Below are 20543 nucleotides of genomic sequence, written 5' to 3'. Positions count from 1 at the left end.
ATAATAACATGAAATGGCCCAACTGCTGCAAAAGAGTAAATACCATTCTCTTAAATAAAACAGTGAAATAGTAAGTATTCATGTGTACTTTCTGGCATGGCACTCTCTAAGATTTAAGAAAGTTTTTATCAGGGGGTCTGTGGTCTTAAGGATCTTACGAACAGATTTAAAAGGCAAGATGTTAAACATCCACGTGTGAAAAGTTAAAGAATACATCAAGATCATGCATGCCAAAAGGCTAAATTGGGAGGTCAGTGGTACATTTACGAGAAGTTCAGCATTTCCCATTCTGTGGGATTACTTTCCAATTCCATGTATGCATGAAAGAAAGTCCAAGCACATATTTTGTCTGGATAGATGATAAATGAGTGCAAGTTTAGGAAAAGACAGAAGGCAGAATTTCAACCCAACAGGGAGAGATTATGCAGTCATCTAGAACTGCTAAATTACAGTATCTCATACTCAAAGGTGTTATTGCTTCAAAAGCATTGTAACAAAATTGTGAGCTGTTTGAATCTGCACAGCATCTTTGAGAAAGCTTTACTATTTAGCATGATACTTTAAAACACTCAATTCCTTTTGGAACCTCAATTTGCCTAAAATGTGCCATGTAGATAGACTTGGATGCATAATAGATAAATCCCAAGCAAAGTCCTGAAAATGGCCAGTAAAGATTAAGCAGGACATTTTCCATTTTTACCAGGGTTGACAGCCTTCTCTTCCCCTCTTGCCTATTTTTGCAAAATAATTTGTAACAGTTGTTACAATATAATAATCCTTCTTAGGGAGTATTATATAAAAATAATTAAAAATGAAATGGAGAACAATTGATAAAACCTTCATATATCATCTTTTTTAAAATGTACTAATATCCCCAACTCAAGCTAATAGCCCTAAAACCTTAATTAGCTAAGAGATACTTTTAAGCATTTAAGGAGTTGTTATAAGCTGTCCTATATAACAGCTTTGTCCTGTATAAGCTGTTATATACTGTATTATTACAGAATAGATCATAACAACACTGAGAAGATCCAATTACAGGTTAAGACCTCATCATCAACTGATATTTGGTTAACTGTAAGACTGATATGACATAAAAATATCAATATAGCAACTATAAACCTGTAATTATTTAAAAAGTAAAAATAAGAGAGCCTGTCTGGCTTAGTCAGTAGAGCATGTGAGTCTTGATCTTAGGGTCCTGAGTTCACACCCCATGCTGGGCATAGAGTTTACTTTAAAAAATCTAAATCTATGGGGCACCTGGGTGGCTCAGTCGGTGGGCGTCCGATTTTGGCTCAGGTCATGATCTCATGGTTTGTGAGTTTGAGCCCCACATCAGGCTCTGTGCTGACAGCTCAGAGCCTGGAGCCTGCTTCAGATTCTGTGTCTCCTTCGCTCTCTGCCCCTCCACCACTTGTGCTCTGTCTCTATCAAAAATAAATAAACATAAAAAAATTTTTTTTAATCTAAAAGTAAAAAAGTAAAATTATACTCTGAATCATAAGAGACCAAAAGAGACCTTATAATTAGCATGTTATCCCTGGTAATAATTTAATTGGCAGTCATTCATTTGCTTTATTGAACTTCAGAAGGCTTTGGTTAATATGCTTGACCTATTTCAAAACATGGATGGAAACACTTGAAATTTTATTATGTTTTTCACTTGGGAAATTTACCTGTAGTAAATAGGAATTTTAATTTTTTTTTCAACGTTTATTTATTTTTGGGACAGAGAGAGACAGAGTATGAACGGGGGAGGGGCAGAGAGAGAGGGAGACACAGAATCGGAAACAGGCTCCAGGCTCTGAGCCATCAGCCCAGAGCCTGACGCAGGGCTCGAACTCACGGACCGTGAGATTGTGACCTGACTGAAGTCGGACCCTTAACCGACTGCGCCACCCAGGCGCCCCGAGGGAATTTTAAAAAATCTTTCTGGGGTGCCTGGGTGGCTCAGTCGGTTAAGTGACTGACTTCAGCTCAGATCATGATCTCACGGTTTGTGAGTTTGAGCCCTGTGTCAGGCTCTGTGCTGACAGCTCAGAGCCTGGAGCCTGCTTCTGATTCTGGGTCTCCCTCGCTCTCTCTGCCCCTCCCCCTCCTCAAAAATAAATAAATACTAACCAAAAAAATTTTTTTTTAATCTTTTCTATTGGTCTTCCTTTTGGAAAACAGGCAGTTCAGTCTCATTATTTGAAGGTCTCACTCTGGTTTCATATAAATAGGGTTCAAAGAGTACAGGTGATCTGAATTTGATTTTTGTGTTCATCTTCTTTTCTCTACTCAGGCTTCTCACCAACCTCACAACACCAAAACAAAACTTGGGGAAGGAAGGAAACAAAGTCACAAAAGAGTGACTTATGTTGTATAGAAAGAGGCTGGAGGTGGGACAGGGGGGAGGGCCGAAGGGGGGAAAGCTTTGGTGTGGAGGCCAAGAGGCAGTCACTCAAACAGATGGGATGTGTATGGACTGGTTGTTTACATGTCAGCATCAGAATTTTTTTTGTTAGTTTATAAACAAAGTCTCCACCTCCTCTTCCTGAAACCCTATATTCCTTGTGCACAAAGGGCAGAAATCGGGAAATGGGCAAATAAAGAACCTGATATGAACTGTGGGTGTGACAGCCACTCTTTCCAGGTGCCCCAGGACACTTCTGTCTTCAAATACTCCCTCCAGCTGTCCCATCAAGTATGTTAGCATGTCTCTGGTAAGGTTTTATCCACTAAGGGGTGAATTAGGAAGTTTTACAAAGAAAGAAAGGGATGCCAGTAGGTCCAGAAGAAGCAATTACATTTCTCCATTCTGCACCTTTGTTAATTTAGTGCCTAGACACACGTTAATGCCAAGTTCCCAGTGCTAATGAGGTTACCATCTCAGGCTCCATCCCTCTGTGAAGAAAGTTTCTTTGAACTGTTACTCAACCATAGTCCAAACCCCTAATGAGCACTGGAATAACAATAACCAGCAATTAATATGCTCCTACTAGATGCCAGACATTTTACTGCATTTCAATTAATATTCATTATCAATTCCAATTTTGTGGAAGCAAAAAATGGAACTCCAGATATGCTAAGTTCAAAGAGCAACAGGAAGTAGAGCTTGGATTTGCACCCAGGTCTGCTTAAGAACTTGAACATACATTTGTTTTAGATGAATTGCTAAGGGGGGGAAATCACTATAAACCATTTTATCCCAGGTTAGCTTTGCAGATGGTGGAGTACAGGGGTTAAATAATTCTTGTTATGGTGTTTTTTTGTTTTGTTTGCTTTGTTTTTAATCTGACTTGAACTACATAGCTGGCTTGTTCAGACAAATTTGTTAACCTTCCAGGTCATTTCTAACATGTTTTGATGAAAGTCAAATCTTAAAACAGTTGAGTTGTGAAGGGTAGAATCATGGATCCAGAAAGGTCCTCAAAGATACTTAAGACAACTTCATGTAAGTGGAAAAACCTACCACCCAAAGAGGTGATAGAGCTTACCCCCTCTCATAGTTAATATCTAACGCATCTGGAAGCAAACCTGGGTCCCCAAGTCTGAGCCCAGGACTCAGTTCTAGAACATAACACTGCCTGAACTGTGCCAAGTCTTCCAAAGCCTCCAGCATAGCCAAAATTACAACTATCAAGTATGAAATCCATCTGAAACCTAAGATACATCCCAAAATGGGTGATAAGAGGATCTCGGGGCACTAAGAGAAACCTGATTTCTGTTCATTGATGGTGGTGTAGAACAGTCTTCCTGCTTACTTAAAGCATAGCAGCCCCACACTCCCATCCCTACCACTCTGTCTTCGTGGAACGATCAGTTTTAATCAAGTATGGAGCTTTTCAATTTTGTCTGTGGAGCTCTGGCTCTTTGCAGACTATGTCTGTAAATCTTCTTTGGACCTCATTTTTCTCATCTATGAAATGCAGACAGTATCACCTCTCTTAGAGAATTATGAGGATGTTATGAAATGACACATGTAAAGCACATAGTAGTTGCTCAGTAAGGGATAGTTCTCTTCTAAGCCTTTCTAGAGTATTTCAAGGGGAAATGTTAATAACACACTAGGGCAGTCCTATCATTTTTCCCCTAAATGAACTAGAGTTGTTTGAATTTTGATATTGCAGGAGGTTATTACAGTAACCTTTTTCCTTGGGTAAAAACACATGCCGGGGTCTCTTGGGGTACCAGTGGCCCAGTCACAACTACATTTGTTCTCTTTGTACTCTAGGGTTGCTATGGTTTACTTGAATTATTTTATTGCTTCAGTATCTGCCACAAACTAATACCAAGCTCCTCTTGGAGATTTGTGGCTCCCATTTCCTTCCGGAACTGTTTAAGTATCTAACACATTTTCCACACAGACCTTTGCATCTCAAAGCAACTACTATATTTTCAGCCGAGTAACGAAGAAATACTTTCAGAGAATATTACCGCCAGTAGAACATTTTTGCTTTCAATTTCAAAATACACGAGACTTTCCTACCGTCATTTCAATTAACTGTAGCATTAAGTATTCTCTGTGCTCTGGCCCTAGCTTTTCCTTTTGTCCTATGTTGCTGAGTGACCTATGGATAGGAAAAACATAAGCACTACAATTTCCCCCTTTTACCCTCCGTACTTGATAACTACCCTAGACTAAATTACATCTCTGGAAAGTATTTCCTCACACTCCTCTCCCCAGCTGCCGCACTCTGTCATGTGGCTGTCGCTGCCCTGCTTTGGATTTTTGGAACCAAGTCTTTGGCAACGTGTCTTATTCATCACATACATGGAGGGAAGCTAGTGTTGTGATTTTTTCCTTCTTGTACTTTCCCCCCCTTTTTAAGTTACTAATCCAAGTGGCCCAGAATAGCCTTTATTTTCCTGGTGGCACAGTCTCCCTTTCAGTGTTTGACAAAGCTATATTGTAAGAGGCATGTCCTTTTCTTCAGGTTTATGTATAGCAATTATGTGTTTTTTTCCTTTGCTATGAAGGGGCTGAAGGTGCTAGGCTGACCCTAACCTTATTACTAATCCCAAATCGATTATATAAATTTCAGTTCATACCAAGGAGTTTATTTTTAAAGCAGTGCTTCTCAAACTTTTTTAAATTTGTTTTTAATATTTTTATTTATTTTTGAGACAGAGAGAGACAGAGCATGAGCAGGGGAGAGGCAGAGGGAGAGGGAGACACAGAGTCTGAAGCAGGCTCCAGGCTCTGAGCTGTCAGCACAGAGCCCGACACGGGGCTCGAACTCACAGACTGTGAGATCATGACTTGAGTTGAAGTCAGACGCTTAACCGACTGAGCCACCCAGGCGCCCCTCTCAAACTTTACTTGTGCATGCAAATCCCCTGGGCATCCTGATAAAATGCAGATTCTGATTGAGGAGTTCTGACGTGGGATTATGAATTTCTCACAAGCTCCCCATAGATGCCAAAGACCACATCTTAATAGTGAAGGTCTAAAGTGTAGGTTTTGCTATATCTTATGCTGAAACTCATGCCTTACAAGCTGCTTATTTTGTTTGCTTGTTTCTTTTTTTTTTTCTTTTTTTTTTTTTTTGCTTGTTTCTTAAATCATAATAGACACTCATGGAATCTTAAACATGGAGGAGATGTACACAGCAGTGGGCTAGTAAATCAACCAGGTCTCTGGGAAAAAAAAGAATGTATTTATGTGCATACATAAGTCTATTATAAATTTTACTGACATAAAGAATGTATGTAGCACACAATTTACAAATAATAAAAAAATATACAACACTCTTTATTGTAAATTCCGTAAAGCCAGTTGGGTTTTATAGAATGCTCACTGGTTTTGGTCCAACTCTTTTATCCATAAGTTACCTGCAGTACAATTGATGAAAGGGTGTAATTCCCTTATAAATATTGGCTGATATTTTCCATTATGTTAATAAGCAGGATGAAAGTGCAACAACAAAGGCATGTCAGAATTGTACTTATTTATCAAAGATACGAATACCTTCTGTGCTGAACTGGATAATAGTTTTTAAATACTATAACGATATTTCTGAAAGTGTGCTATTCACATGTACCTCACTTCTAAATTTAATCTGCATCATTAACATTTTTTAATCATTTTCTTAAGTCAAGCAACAAAACAACAAAGCAAGCCCTGAATTGGTAGCGGTTGCCAATTTCTGTGGTATACAGACTCCCACCTCAGTCAGTTTCAAGCTACCATTGCCGCTGAGTGTGGAGTTGGGGAGAGATGGCCCAATAAACACTGTGGTGAAGTATTTCCATCATACAGACAAAATTGGCATAAATAACCTCAAAATGTAGGTAACTGTAAAATGTAATGCAATAATTAGAAAATTATGAGCTTTGAGCATTTAGTACCTTTGTTTTTAGTATTTCTTTGTTTGAAACTTGATCTAATTTAATTTTTAATACTGAACCTATTTTGTTTATTTTTTTAACTGAAGTATAGTGACACACATTACATTAATTTCATGTGTACAACATCACAGCTTGACAACTCTGTACATTAGGCTTTAACAGGTTTGCAAAAATCCTGGAATTTAACAGCCAGCTCTCACGAGCTAGTAGAGGCTGGCTGTAGCACACCACTAGATAGAGATGGTCTGGTCCAGTGAGTCTCAACCTTTGCTTCACATCGGACTACCCCAAGAGAACCATAACCTAAAGTCAGTAGATTTTAGTCAGGGCCGAGGAACTGGAATTTAAAACATTCCTATTGATGTGTATCTTATTAAAAGAAAAATACGTAAATCATAAGTATATAATTTAAAGGATTTTTCACAAACTGAACACACCCACATAACCAGCACCTACATATAGAAACAGAAAGTCACCAGCGCCCAGAAGCTCTTTTTAAATCCCTACCCAGTCACTTCCCAAACAAGGAAACCGCTATCTTCACTTGTAACCATAGACTCATTTTCCTTCTTTTGAGCGTTTACATAAACAAAATCTCTTTAGTGTCTGGCTTCATCCCCTCAATATTATGTTTGTGAGATTTAGTCCTAATGTATGTAGCAAGAGTTCATCCATTGTGTAGTATCCCAGTATATGACTAGAGTTCAATTTCTTCTTTATTCTTCTTTATTCTACTGCTGGTGGATTGTTTCCACCCGTTGGGTATTATGAATAGTGCTGTCAAGAATAATCGTGAGGCGCCTGGCGTGAAGAGCGTGTGACTCTTGATGTTGAGGTTGTGGGTTCGAGCCTCATGTTGGGTGTAGAGATTGCTATAAGTAAATAAATAAATGAATAAATAAATAAATAAATAAATAAATAAATAAATAAATAAATTACCTGGAATAATTCTAATCAGCTGATATCTTGACTGCCTTCTCTACAACTCCCCCTCCTTTCTTATTTCTCATATAATATGATCAAGGCTATTGATTCTTTTGTGTGAATGTAATTTTAGTACCATAAACCATGAAGCTGTATGTTTCCATTCATTACAGTATGTTCTCCCGGCTCTTTTCAATTTACGTTCACCAACCTCCCCTTTCATCAAGACGCTGGCTCTTGTGCACTCTAAATAGGGATGAGATTGAGCCTCACATCAATAGCATGGAGGAATAATAGATACAGTGGAGATGCAGCCAAGGCTAAATTTGGCCGCTGATCATTAGGGATCCTAGAAAGAGGCTTCAAAGAAGGGGAATTGTTTCCCTTTGTGTTTATCAAACAAAAATCAACAATGAACCCTTAGAATATTTCAGATTCTAATATTTTTAAAAATCCACTTATGTGAAGTAGACCAAGGACTCTTCTGAAAGAGAACTGAAATCTCTCAAAGTCTGATGACTTGATCTGGAAAGATTAGAGAAGGAGGTTTTCCCTGGTGTTCAGCAGGTGTATCCTTTGCCGCATTGTTCTAGGCTGAGTGGCTGTGTGGTTTTGTGTGTGTTTGGGCCGACTGAGATGTTAGTTCCTTTGATTTAAGTCAAGGGAGCTGAATGACCAGGAGCTCCAGGATAACACTGGTGATGTGGGATGGCTGCTCAGAATTTAAAGAAAGGTTTCTGGGGCAGCAGGCACTGAAAGGCACTTCACGTAAAGCTTTCAAGGTATGCAGAGCAAAGGTAGAGAGTAGACATTAGTTCCACCTAATGAAGGAAGAATGCATTCTCACATGCATAAATATTCTAGTCCCTGGTTTTCCTACTTCCCCATCTCACTTTTCTATAAAATTTCTTTGTTATAAAATAACACACGTTTATTCTAGAAAAGATGGAATATATAGATAAGAAAAATGTTTAAATCAATTATAATCCTAGTTGGCATTAATATTTTAATGTTTCTTGATGCCAAATGTTGCTGTGTATATTTAGGTACTTAATTTTTAAGGAATGGTGTTATTCTGTAAATTTTTTTGCAATCTTCTTTTCATTTAAATATGTTTATCATAAACATAAATATCAATGTACTCCTATAACACATTTTTGATGGCTATATACTCTCCTACTATGTGGACATTTATTGTTGTGGGTTTCTTTGCTTTTAATCAACCCCCTGTCGTTGGATTTCCAAAATTGTTTCCAATATTTTGTTTCCACAAATAATGATGTGTAACATTCCTTTAATGGAATCCTTTTGTATACCCTAATTATTTATCCAGGAATAAAGTCTTATAATTAGATGAAAAGTATGGACATTTTAAAGTCTTCTGAGTACCAGTTGCACTCCAAAATAATGGCATTATTTTCCACTCCCACAAACAGTGCCTCATCCCGCTTTCAAAAAACGTACAAACTTCTATGTGATAAGTCGTAGCTAGAGTTGGAGGGTATAGGGACGTGTGCTGAAATTATTAGCTGGAATCTGTGCATTGATGTTAGCCAAAAACCTCTAATAAAATATGAGATTTTAAGGAGTCTGCTTTTTGTCCACAACACTTTTGTATTTATGGTCTAATTTGCTAAAAAAAATCCTGGGGGAGAAAAACAAAACAGTTTTCTTCATTTGTCTGAATCAGAGCGTAACCTAATCCTAACTGGCATATTATAGTCTCCTAAATGATTAAATGCAGTTGCTTTACTGTCATCGTATCTGAACGTTTCACAGCAAGTGGTCTCTCTGGTCCTGCAGAAGCTGACCCAGTGACATCTTCAGAGAATGCTTTCAGTGAACAGAGACTTTCTTCATTAGGTTGGATTTTTAAGCATATCTGGTCTACAGACTTGATATTAGCTTTCTCAAATGAGCACTTACAACTTTGACATCTCTCTGTAGACTAAACCAATGTGTTAATTATTAATTCTTGACATATCTTCCTGATGCAGCCCTTAGCTAAGGTTCATACACAGGCCCTCCAAAATCAATGTGTAGTGTCTTTTGTTGCTTTAATTTTTTTTAACTTAAAAAAAGTATTTAAGGATAATGTCTATAGAGAAATGTGTTTAGATCACAAGTATACAGTTTGATGAATTTTTGAAAACCGAACATATGTAATGAGCACCTAGATCAAGAACTCGATATCAGCAGCACCCCACTTTTGGACATCACCCCAGTGCACCCTCTGTGTGTTTCAAATGCTCCAGATTTTATGTCCTGGGTACGTCATTCATTTATAGAATTTGATTTTTCACTGAACCCTCACTTTAATGTGAGCTAGCTGCAGTCAGCTTTGATCGAGCTATCTCCCTTGTAACTGAAAACACGTACAATCTGCCTTTCCAAGTAAAGATTATAACATTAAATTTGTACACTGAGTGTACATCAGTATTTATATGTTTGTGATTTGCAGGTACACAAATACATACACAGCGTGCATACAAAGAGATTTGGAATTTCTTTCTTCTTAATGAATGTAAGGCTGAATTATACTATATTGATCCAAGCTTCAAATATCTTAACTACAATTGATTATCACAGAATATTTCATGTGATATGTTTCTAAACAATTTTTTTTAATTTCTCATTTCAGTTACTCTAAGTATTCCCTCTGAACACTCAAAATTTAAAGGCCAAAAATTTTTCATCTTGTGCTTGAAATATATGTGTCCTGGGTGTCCACAGCTGTCTCTCTCTGTGGTTCAATTTCTTTGTCTGGTATTCAGCTAGATTATCATTTAGATTCCCATGGGGGTTTTTTAGTTGAAAGCCTGAGTGAGAGAAAAAAAAGTTTAACAGTCTCATGAAGCTTTATAAATACATGATTTTGAAAAATAATTTATACATCATCAAAAATCATTTATTATTATTGAACTGTATATGTATATATACTCTTATTAGAATTAACAGTCAAAGGTTAGACTTATGTACCCATTAGCTTTTTAAAAAACTAAGATATGTCTCCCATTGTAGAATACATTTAAGAATATTATTCATCCATAAAAAGTAATGAAGCATGAATATATGATACAACATGGGTGAACTTGAAAGCATTTTGTTCAATAGAAGCAGACAGACACAAAAGGCTGCTTATTGTATGATTTCATTTATAAGAAATATACAGAACAGGCAAATTCATAGAGACAGGAAGTAAATTAATGGTTTCCAGAGTTGGGGGGCAGTGGAGAACAGAATGACTGCTAATGGGCACAATGTTTCTTTTTGGGATGATGAAAATGTTCCAGAATTAGATAGTGGGCATGGTTGTAGGGCTTTGTGAATGTAATAAAAAACCTCAAACTGTATGCTTTAAAAGGATGAGTTTTATAACATGTGACCTTTATCCCAATTTTGTTAAAAAGGTAATATATTTTTGTCATAGAAAATTTGTAAAGTAAAGGAAAGTAGGAGAATGGCAACAAGTTTTAGCCCCGTTATCCAACAGCAATCCCTGTTATCTGTTCAGGGCACTTCCTTCGAATTTTCCTTCTGTATATTGCTCTTGCAAGAGGAACAGCTTCCCTTTCAATGATGGAGACACAATTATTAAATTTTAAGTATTCACATATTAATACACACCTATTCCTCCCCTACCCCTGGAGGACAGGGAGGTGGGAACAATAGATCCAAGGAAGATCCATTTAGATGGTGGAGGGGAATAATGATGGAGATATAAGTAAAATAAGAAGATAGCCATGGCTATCATGGAGAGGTAATAGAGAAGCATCTCAGGAGAAAATATCTGCGGTCCCAAGAGGCAGAAAGACAGACAGACCTGAGCGGTTACCACAAGGGGTGGAACTCTTCAGGGACACATCCCAAAGAAACTTTTTAGGAGTTTAGCTGCAAGATGCCCAATATATATCATGTCAACCACTCCCCTCAATCCTTAAATACCCATGTTGTTTCCCAGCTTTCTAAAAGTCACATTTGCGTTTCTTTTAGATGTGTCACCGTGCTAAGATGGTATTTAAAATGAAAGAACAAGGAGGCCCAAATTTATTTGAGTTACACGTATTTGTTTATCTTATCTGGTTTTCATCAACTATTTTTTAGATTGCTCTCCTGGTCTTGCCCGTAGATTAGGGTAACATTAGCATTTTTCTATATTAATGCAAACTCAACATAAACATGATTGTAAATAATGACAGTCTTAATAGAAAAGACTTCTTGGGTATTTTCTTGATGGCAGGTATAGAGATTAAAATATTTTACAAGCATTATCTAATTTAATCTTTACAACAACCCATCAGGGGAGGCAACTGTCCCCAGTTTACAGATAAGGATACAGAAGTTTAGAGAGATTAAGTAATTGGCCCAAGATCAGATAAGCCAGTGCCTTAATTATTCCCTCCCTTGTCATAGATTTGGGTGGTTTTCCTTTTTTTTCTTATTCTTGATAAAGATGTGATAAATATATTTGCTTTTAAAACATTTTCTTTTTACAAAGTCATTTCCTTAGATGGATATACCAGAACATATTTTTTTTAAATTTCCAAATGGCTGAGCTTTTTGTTGTTGTTGCTGTCAATAAAACCATTCCTTTTAACTTTTTCATTTATTTATTTATTTGTGTGTGTGGCTAGGGAATTTGATTGATACAACTTATGCTTTGGGAGGGGGGTTTTCTCCTTCTGGTGGGTTAGTCAACTTCTGTAAATGTGCCAAGAACACCTGAAAAGACAGTGCACTCTCTTATCATGGAGTTTATTGAATATGAGATATCTTCCATTTATCACTATTTTTAATGTTTATTTATTTTTGAGAGAGAGAAAGAGCATGCACACGAGCAGGGGAGGGACAGAGAGAGAGAGGAAGACAGAGGATCAGAAGCAGGCTCCATGCTAACAGCAAACAGCCTGATGTGGGGCTCAAACTCACCAACTGTGAAATCCTGACCTGAACCAAAGTTGGAAGTTTAACGTACTGAGCCATCCAGGCACCCCCATTTATCACTACTTTTTATGCTATTCAAGCCCTCCCTGTGTTGTTTTTCAGTTTTGCTTTCTTAATCTGATGTTGATTCTGATTCTTCATCTGCTACATGTAGATAATTTTCATTGATTTCTCCTTATAGAATTTGTCTTCATTTTTAGTGTATGCTTTTTGGTCTGTGAAGGTTCATTATTACTGTTATGCTTTTACCACAAATTGCCTTTTTTTTTTTTTACCTCCTAAATTATCTTTTACAGATACTTTTTCTATCTAATTTTGAAATCACAATCAAAATAACTATGCAGGTTAGTTTTATATTTTCAGTTGGTTTTGGTTTCCACAGTCCTTTTACACAGAAATAGACGTTTTTTGGTTTGTTTGTTTGTTTTAGTTTTTAATCTTGAATTATCTCTGAGTGTTTTGTCAAGTATCCTTGAGCAGTTTAATTCAAAGAAATCTGAGTTTTTGCTCCCTGAGTCTTTTATACCTAAAAATAGTCTTATGGTTCCCTTTACATAAATAACAATTTGACCAGATTCAGAAGCTTGTTATTATGTCCTTTTTCTTTCAAGGCTCTGTTTTTCTACTGTCTTAAAATAGTGTATTGGTGAAGTGTGTGGTCGTCCATATTATTATTTCCTTCTAGAAAGAAATGCCTTTGGCTGTTAATTTTAGAAGATGTTTTGCTAAAATATTTGTAAGGTTATTATACAGTTTTTTTCTGCCACTGGTGTTTAAACCTTTTACTGAAAATAGATCTAGAGTCTTTTTTTTTTTCCTTCTTCTCCTTTTTGTATTGGGAAAATTTTGTTTTATTAAATCAAGGTTTGCTCCTTTAGTTCCTCAAGAAGCCATACTATCCGGGGATTGCCTATCAATGGTCAGCCTCTTTATTTTCTTCGGTTACATCATTTGCAGGTGGCCTTCCTTCTATACATAGTTTCTCATGTCTGGTCTGTACCTCATGAATCTATTTTACTACATTTTCAAAGCTCTTTACTGTTGCCATTATGCTTTTTAATTTGGCTCCCTTATATTTCACTTATCCATGGTCTTTACTTGTCTTTTGCCTCTTTTTTTTTTAATTTTTTTTTTCCAACGTTTATTTATTTTTGGGACAGAGAGAGACAGAGCATGAACGGGGGAGGGGCAGAGAGAGAGGGAGACACAGAATCGGAAGCAGGCTCCAGGCTCTGAGCCATCAGCCCAGAGCCTGACGCGGGGCTCGAACTCACGGACCGCGAGATCGTGACCTGGCTGAAGTCGGACGCTTAACCGACTGCACCACCCAGGTGCCCCAATGTCTTTTGCCTCTTTATAGCCTCATGTGCTATTAGTTTGTATACCTGCATTATCTTCTTTCGTGTGATCAATTACATGGTTCAGATATTTTTAAAGAAATAGTTTCTTCTGCTCTTTCTTTTTTTTTAAGTTTATTCATTTATTTTGAGAGAGAGAGAGAAAAAAACGAGTGGGAAGAAGGGCAAGGAGAGAGAATGCCAAGCAGGCTCCCCACTATCAGCACAGAGCCTAATGCAGGGCTCAGTCTCACAAACTGTGGGATCATGATCTGAACCAAAATCAAAAGCTAGACACTGTCTGAGCTACCCAGGCACCCCTTCTTTTGCTGTTTCTTACAGTATATCTACTTCAGTAGAAGACCTTTCCTTCATGTCAGGGTTTTTAATAGACCATATGTTAGCTGGTCTCTGTTTACTCCATCCACATAGAAAAGGATTCCTCTGGCCAAGGATTAAAGTATATTCCAAATGCTTAGATAACCTAGGCTGTGTTGGAGAGCAAAGTAGGGCTCTATAGTGACTCAGGAGCCCACTCAGTTCCACAGTGGACAAGCAAAGCTATTCAGTCTTGTGCATGTAGAGACATCTGTGGAAGGTAAGATAAGATCACTAATGAGGGGGCGCCTGGGTGGCTCAGTCAGCTGGGCATCTGACTTCGGCTCAGGTCATAATCTTGTGGTTCGTGAGTTCGGGCCCCACACCAGGCTCTGTGCTGACAGCTCAGAGCCTGGAGCCTGCTTCAGATTCTGTGTCTCCCTCTCGCTCTGCCCCTCCCCCACTTGTACTCTGTCTCCCTCTGTCTCAAAAATAAGTAAACGTTAAAAAAAAAAAGTTTTCAATAAAAAAAAATGTTTAAAAAGACCACTAGCGAGGAGTGTCACCACTGAAGATATACCAATGGTCAGCCTTAGAGGTTGCACCCCTACCCCTACCCCTGTCACATTAACAAAATCAGTCACTTCTGTGGCAGTATCAAAACTGAAACAGCTTGGCTAAGCAGGCTGGGGGAGGAAAAACAAAAATGAGTCTTTTCCATGCTCAGTGCTGTCTACCTGGTACACTCTCAGCAAGGGGTGCTTACTGGAACTAATCCTCCCCTAGGACAGCATACCAGGTTCCTCATGGCTTTCCAGTGGCTCCACAGCTGATTTCTTCCACCTCGGTCCCATGTCAGGCCAGCTCTCATTACTCCAGACTATGAGCATCTGTGCCCAAGAGCATCCTACTTACCTCCCAGCCCAGCTCTTTTCCCTGTGGAAATGGGCAGTCTGCTTGGTCTTCAGTGATGTTCTCACTTGGCTCCATGGAAGTGAATTTGGCAGAAATCCTTCCAATTTCTGGTATATGGTTACTCCTTAGCTTTATTCTGATACTGTTGTGGAGTCTGCTCTTTGTGCAGAATAAGGTTAATTTCAGTGAGACTGTGTAGCAGGAGATCCAAGGCATGTATTCCAATGCTGTCTTGCCTTCAGGTCCAACCTATTGCCTCTTGTGATGTCTTTTAGGCATAGATTGAATTTCCTCATTCAAGATTCATTTATAAATCACTCTCCATAGGTAGTGGGTGCACATACCTCCATTTTCCACTTCTTTCCCAGCCAGTTAGTGACTTGCCAAAAAGGTTAGAAATCCCTTGAATGGGGATGTTGAAGTCCACAAGTTGATGGGAGTTTTATGAGACACTTACATGTGAATATTATTGAGATTCATAAATTGGCTCTCCCCACTAGAGCATGACAAATGATGACATTACTTTTTTTTCCCCAATCAAATTCAGCCCTAAGCTCCACTGTGCCTATATATGGGCTCCCTCCTGCCCCCTGCCTTATCATTTGGTGAAGGGGCCTGGTTCTTGGTCCCTGGTGGTTCCCATGGTTACTGATGCTCTTGCTGATGGGGAGCTACGGCTGGTGTGATGCCATCTGTCAAATACCACTCTCATGATGGGCCGCACAGATGTCCCTCAAGGTGTTCCTCTGACTGTGGGCTTAGCCACATGCTGCTGCTCTTGAGGCCACGGGCTTAGTGATCAGTCACCAGAGATAGCCGAGTGCAAGTCTGCAAGCGGATCCAGGTGGAGGGTTTCCTGAGGAAGGTGGAATCGCTGTACTTTGATATCCCACTGAACAAATACTTATTGAAAGCCACAAATGGCCAAGGCATTGAAAAGACTTGAGGATTTAAAGGTGAATAACAGTCTCTGCTGTCAAAAATGTATAATCTTGGTGAGGTGAAAGCAACTACATACACCTATAAGCATAACTGCCAATATGACAAATTGGAACTTGACAAATTGGACAAATTTGTCAAATTGGACAAATTGAATACCCTAGGAATTCCTGGTATAAAGGAAGAATGTTTTCAGTGCACCTTCTTCTAAAGTGTAACTTATATCTATCTACTTTGCTCCATCTCGACCAGTTCCTGGTCCAAGCCCCCATCCTTTTCCCCGGAAAACCTGGGGGCATCCTAACCAGTCCTTCCACTCCCCACGCTATGTTCTCCACACAGCAGTCTCAGTGTTTGCTTTTAAAAAAAAAAAAAAACATTTTTTAAATGTTTATTTTTTGAGAGAGAGAGAGCACACATGTGCACAAGTGGGAGAGCGGCAAAAAGAGAGGGAGGGAATCCCAAGCAGGCTCCGCACTATCAGCTTGGAGCCCAAAGAGGGGCTTGAACTCACAAACCATGAGATCATGACCTGGACTGTTAACTGACTGAGCCACCCAGGTGCCCCATCAGTGATGCTTTTAAAAAGCAAATCAGAACCTGTTATTCTTCTGCCTACAACATTTCAGTGTCTTCTCACTGTACTTAGAACAAAATTCAGGTTCCCCTTTGTAGCCTAAAAGGCTGTGTGTAATGTGACACCTGCCTCCTGTCCGACCTTCCTCTCTCCTGTTCCCCTGCCCCCAGCTCCAGTGGGCCTGCTTCCTTTCCCTCCTCATGCCTGGGCCCTGCTCATTCTTCAAGTAGCCAGAAAATGGGCCCTCCTCACAGAGGCCTCCCTCGTCTTTCCTGCAGGCCTCCCACCCATTATTTTCTCATAACACCCTTTCGTTCTTCAAGGAACTGAAATCAAGTCTATGATTACAACTACCTGTTCCTCCCCGCCTGATTACGAAGCCCATGAGAGCAAGAATAGCGCCTGGCCTGTTTACCACTGCATACCTAATACTGTAGGCCTGCCACTCATGAAGCACTCAGCCTATTATTTCTTTAATTACGACTGCCTGAGTCCTAAAGGTGCAGAACAATTTCAGTGGTGGGTCAGGGGCATGAGAAAGGATGTCTGAGTAGAGTAGCAAGAGCAAAGTCACCAAAGGAGAGGTTACCTGGCATATTTGTAGACAAAATCAACCGGAATGTCTAGAACGTAGCATACAGTTTACTTACGGTGGTTCTGAAAACTAGGCTGGATTTTTTATGTATGCATCTTTTAAGCTAAGTTTTTTATTCCTTATTTTTCAACTGGGACAGCATTTACTAAGGGCAGTGGATAGATAGCAACTTTATTTCCAATCCTGGCTCACCTTCCCCACTGACAAGTTTTAAAAAAATGGGGAGCATGATCTTGTGGACATCTCCATTATCACAGGGCTCTCGTGAGGATAATGAGTGGATGTTTTAAAAGGTGTCTCTGTATTATCTGTATTCCTGAACTTATATGCACTGTCCTTTCTGTTACTTAAACTCTTTTCCTTTCTGTTTTAATCAAAACTTTCAGTTGAAAAAAATATTGTTGATTTGAAAGGCGATTTTATGCTAGAGATATATTTCTTTAAACTTTTGATTTAGGGACGCGCAGCCCAGCCCTGACTGCCTCTTTCCCAGATCTGGACCCGTTCTCCATTCCAGCTGAGATGTTTATATTATGCACAGAGCAGCTCCTGCCTGCCTAGGACTGGTGATTAAGAGCTCAGGATAATGAAATCTGCACAGTTGAAACTTGGCTGTTGGCTACAGTTATTACGCAACTCTTAACATTTCTCTTTTGTTTCTGTCAATAATATACAATTCCCAGTTTTTCTTTCTGAGCTAACTCTTCCAACGCACAAAAATTTGTTCCACTAGTATTTTTTTTAATGACCAAGTTAAATTATTTCTCAAAGTTCAGACTACATGCTTTTCTAAAGGACAAGAAAATTTAGTGGTTGTGGAATAGCATTGTTCAAACTGTCTATGAACAGCTGAATGGAACTGGAAGTACAGAGGCCTTCTCTGGCCTTAGAGTTTTGTCTTTGAGTGGACTGCTCACCATGCTTTGATTCAAAGAGCAGGCAGAACAAGAAACACAACACAGGTCATGGGAAGAGGTGGCATATTCTGATGGTGGGTGATTTGGAGCAATTAGACAATGCTTTAGTAAGATATCATAGACAAATGATAAACTTTCCCTGCCCACCCTCCCTAATATCTGAATTTCTCATGGTAGAAGAGACTCACACATTCACCTGGACGTAAAGAGTGGCTCTGTACTGGGATGTCTGGGTGGCTCAGTCGGTTAAGCGTCCGATTTCAGCTCAGGTCATGATCTCACGGTTCATGGGTTTGAGCCCCATGTCGGGCTCTGTGCTGACAGCCCAGAGCCTGAAGCCTGCTTCAGATTTTGTGTTTCCCTCTCTCTCTGCCCCTCCCCCTTTGTGCTCTGTCTCTCCCTGTCTCTCTCTCTTTGTCTCTCTCTCTTTTTCTCAAAAATAAGTAAACGTTAAAAAAAAAAAAAAAAAAAAAAAAAGAGTGGCTCTGTACTAAAATGCACCTATCCAGAGCAAGGAAGAATATCTTGAGTTTCATCACCCACAGTGCCTCTGAATTATTGAATTACAGAGACAGGACTCTGATGGTCATTGAGCCATAGTAAATGTGTCTGGCACTTCCTAAGAGCCTGTGTCTTAAGAGAGGAACAGGACACCAGGAAGGCCATCATCTCAAGGACTGAAAGTAGGAAAAAGTACCACCATTGGGAAGAGAAATGATTTATAAAGGAGATGAGGTCAGCTAAGTTCAGATTTGGCTATGTCACTATTCAGGTCATGGTTGTTCCTAAAAGAGGGTCACAAATAATGGGGGACCTATGGACCAGAATGAATAGTCAAAGAAAGCTTTACTAAAGCGGGGCATGATATAGTCTTATATTCCAAGCCCTTTGGCATACCGTAGTACCCCAGAAACACTTGATGATTCATTAAGGGCATTAGATGTGCACTTTGAAGGTATAGCCACAGGAAAAATAAAAAGTTCACAAACGACCATTCTATGGTTTGGTAATATAGGAAAAATGGGGGTATATGTGTATTTGTGCTTGTCATTCATTCTCCCGGAACCATTTATAATACAGAGGAGAAAGTAAATCAGTCTGTGTGGAGGCAGGGCAATTAGGAAAGCTTTTTAGAGGAGGTAATATCTGAATAAGGTTTTAAGGAACAAATGAAGTTTTCCAGGCAGACAAGGAGTGGTAGAGGGTTGGCTGCAGGAATGGTATATGTTAAAGGGACTGAAGCAGCCAACGACATTTAGAATTTAGGAAACCATTTTGTGGGGCAAAAGCATGCCATCATGTCATCACTGCCGTAAAAAGTTACCAAAAATGTCATGGCTTAAAACAAAACAAATGTATTATCTTATAGTTCTGGAGGTTAAAAATCTGAAATGGGTTTCATTGGGCTAAAATTAAGATGTTGGTAGGCTGCGTTCCTTCTGGAGCTCTAAGAGAAAAATCTGTCTCCTTCCTTTTTCAGCTTCTAGAGGTCACGTGCACTCCTTGTTTGTGGCCCTTGGCTCCATCTTCAAAGCCAGCAATGTAACATCTTCACATATCTCTCTGACTCTGATCTCCTACCTCCTTTTTCTATATGAAAGAACCTGAGAGACTACATTGGGCCTTCCCAGACAATCCGGAATGAGCTCCTTAAAGTCAGCCGATTAGCAACCTTAATTTCATCTGCTACCCTATTTGCCCCATGCCATGTAGCAGAATGTATTCACAGATCCCAGAGATTAGGACATTAACATCCTTGAGGGACCATTATTCTGCCTCCCACACATGCAATACAAGATGCTGAGGATGATGGTGAAGAGAAAGTTGGCATGATCCATCAACCCTAGGTAGAAAAGATCATCCAGGGGCACCCGGGTGTCTCAGTCAGTTAAGCATCCAATTTTGGCCGGTTCATGGGTTCGAGGCCTGCATCGGGCTCTGTGCTGACAGCTCAGAGCCTGGAGCCTGCTTCGGATTCTGTGTGCATCTCTCTCTGCCCCTCCCCTGCTCGTGATAACAAATCACCCCAAAACGTGGTGGTTTAAAACAATAATCTGTACTTTTTCCTGATTCTGTAGGTTGGCTAGGTGATTCCTTAGCTGGGCTCACTCATAAAGCTTCATTCAGCTGGACAGTTGGCTGGGCTAGAGGATTCAGGTAGCCTCACACCATATGGCATCTGGTGAAGCCATCGGCAGGGCTGCTTCGGTTATTCTCACTGGGAATTCTCGTCCTCTGTGGGGCTAGGCCAGCTTCCTCAGAGGACAGCCTCAAGACAGCATTCCAACAGCGTGAGGGTGGAGCTGCAGGCCTTCTGGAGACCCTGGCTCTCGAACTCACAGAGCATCACCGCCACATTCTTTTGGAATGGGCCATGCAGTCACAAGGCTAGCTCAGATTCTAGAGGAAGGGAAACAGATTCTGTCTCCTGATGGGAGTTGCTGCCGCGCCCACGTCTCACCAAGCAGAGGCTGTAAAGATAGGAGTTTTACTTTGAGAGTAGGATTTTGAAACTCGACATTTCAGGGGTAAAATGTTTCTGGATGACAACAATATCCAGCACGTGGCCAAGAGCATGAACGGCCCAAGTAGAGTGTGGGGAACGTTAGGTGGAGCAGCCGAGAGGCTAGATGTAGGATGTGTTGCCCTGTGGACGTGACAAGAAGGCTGAGCTGGTGGTGAATGTGGATCTTCAGGAGAGACCTGAAGTCCGGAAGGTGACAGTAATCACAGTGTGAGCA

General features: G+C 39.7%; 1 protein-coding gene across 11 annotated transcripts in view; it reads left to right on the top strand.

Annotated features, from left to right (window-relative positions):
• RHOBTB1 (Rho related BTB domain containing 1) overlaps window positions 1-20543 on the top strand; it is a 122295-nt gene that overhangs the window by 59375 nt on the left and 42377 nt on the right. The window lies entirely within an intron of this gene.

The sequence above is a fragment of the Leopardus geoffroyi genome, chromosome D2, assembly GCF_018350155.1.
Source record: "Leopardus geoffroyi isolate Oge1 chromosome D2, O.geoffroyi_Oge1_pat1.0, whole genome shotgun sequence".
Lineage (NCBI taxonomy): Eukaryota > Metazoa > Chordata > Mammalia > Carnivora > Felidae > Leopardus > Leopardus geoffroyi.
Note: the sequence above shows the minus strand (reverse complement) of the source record. Positions and strands in the feature narration are given on the sequence as shown.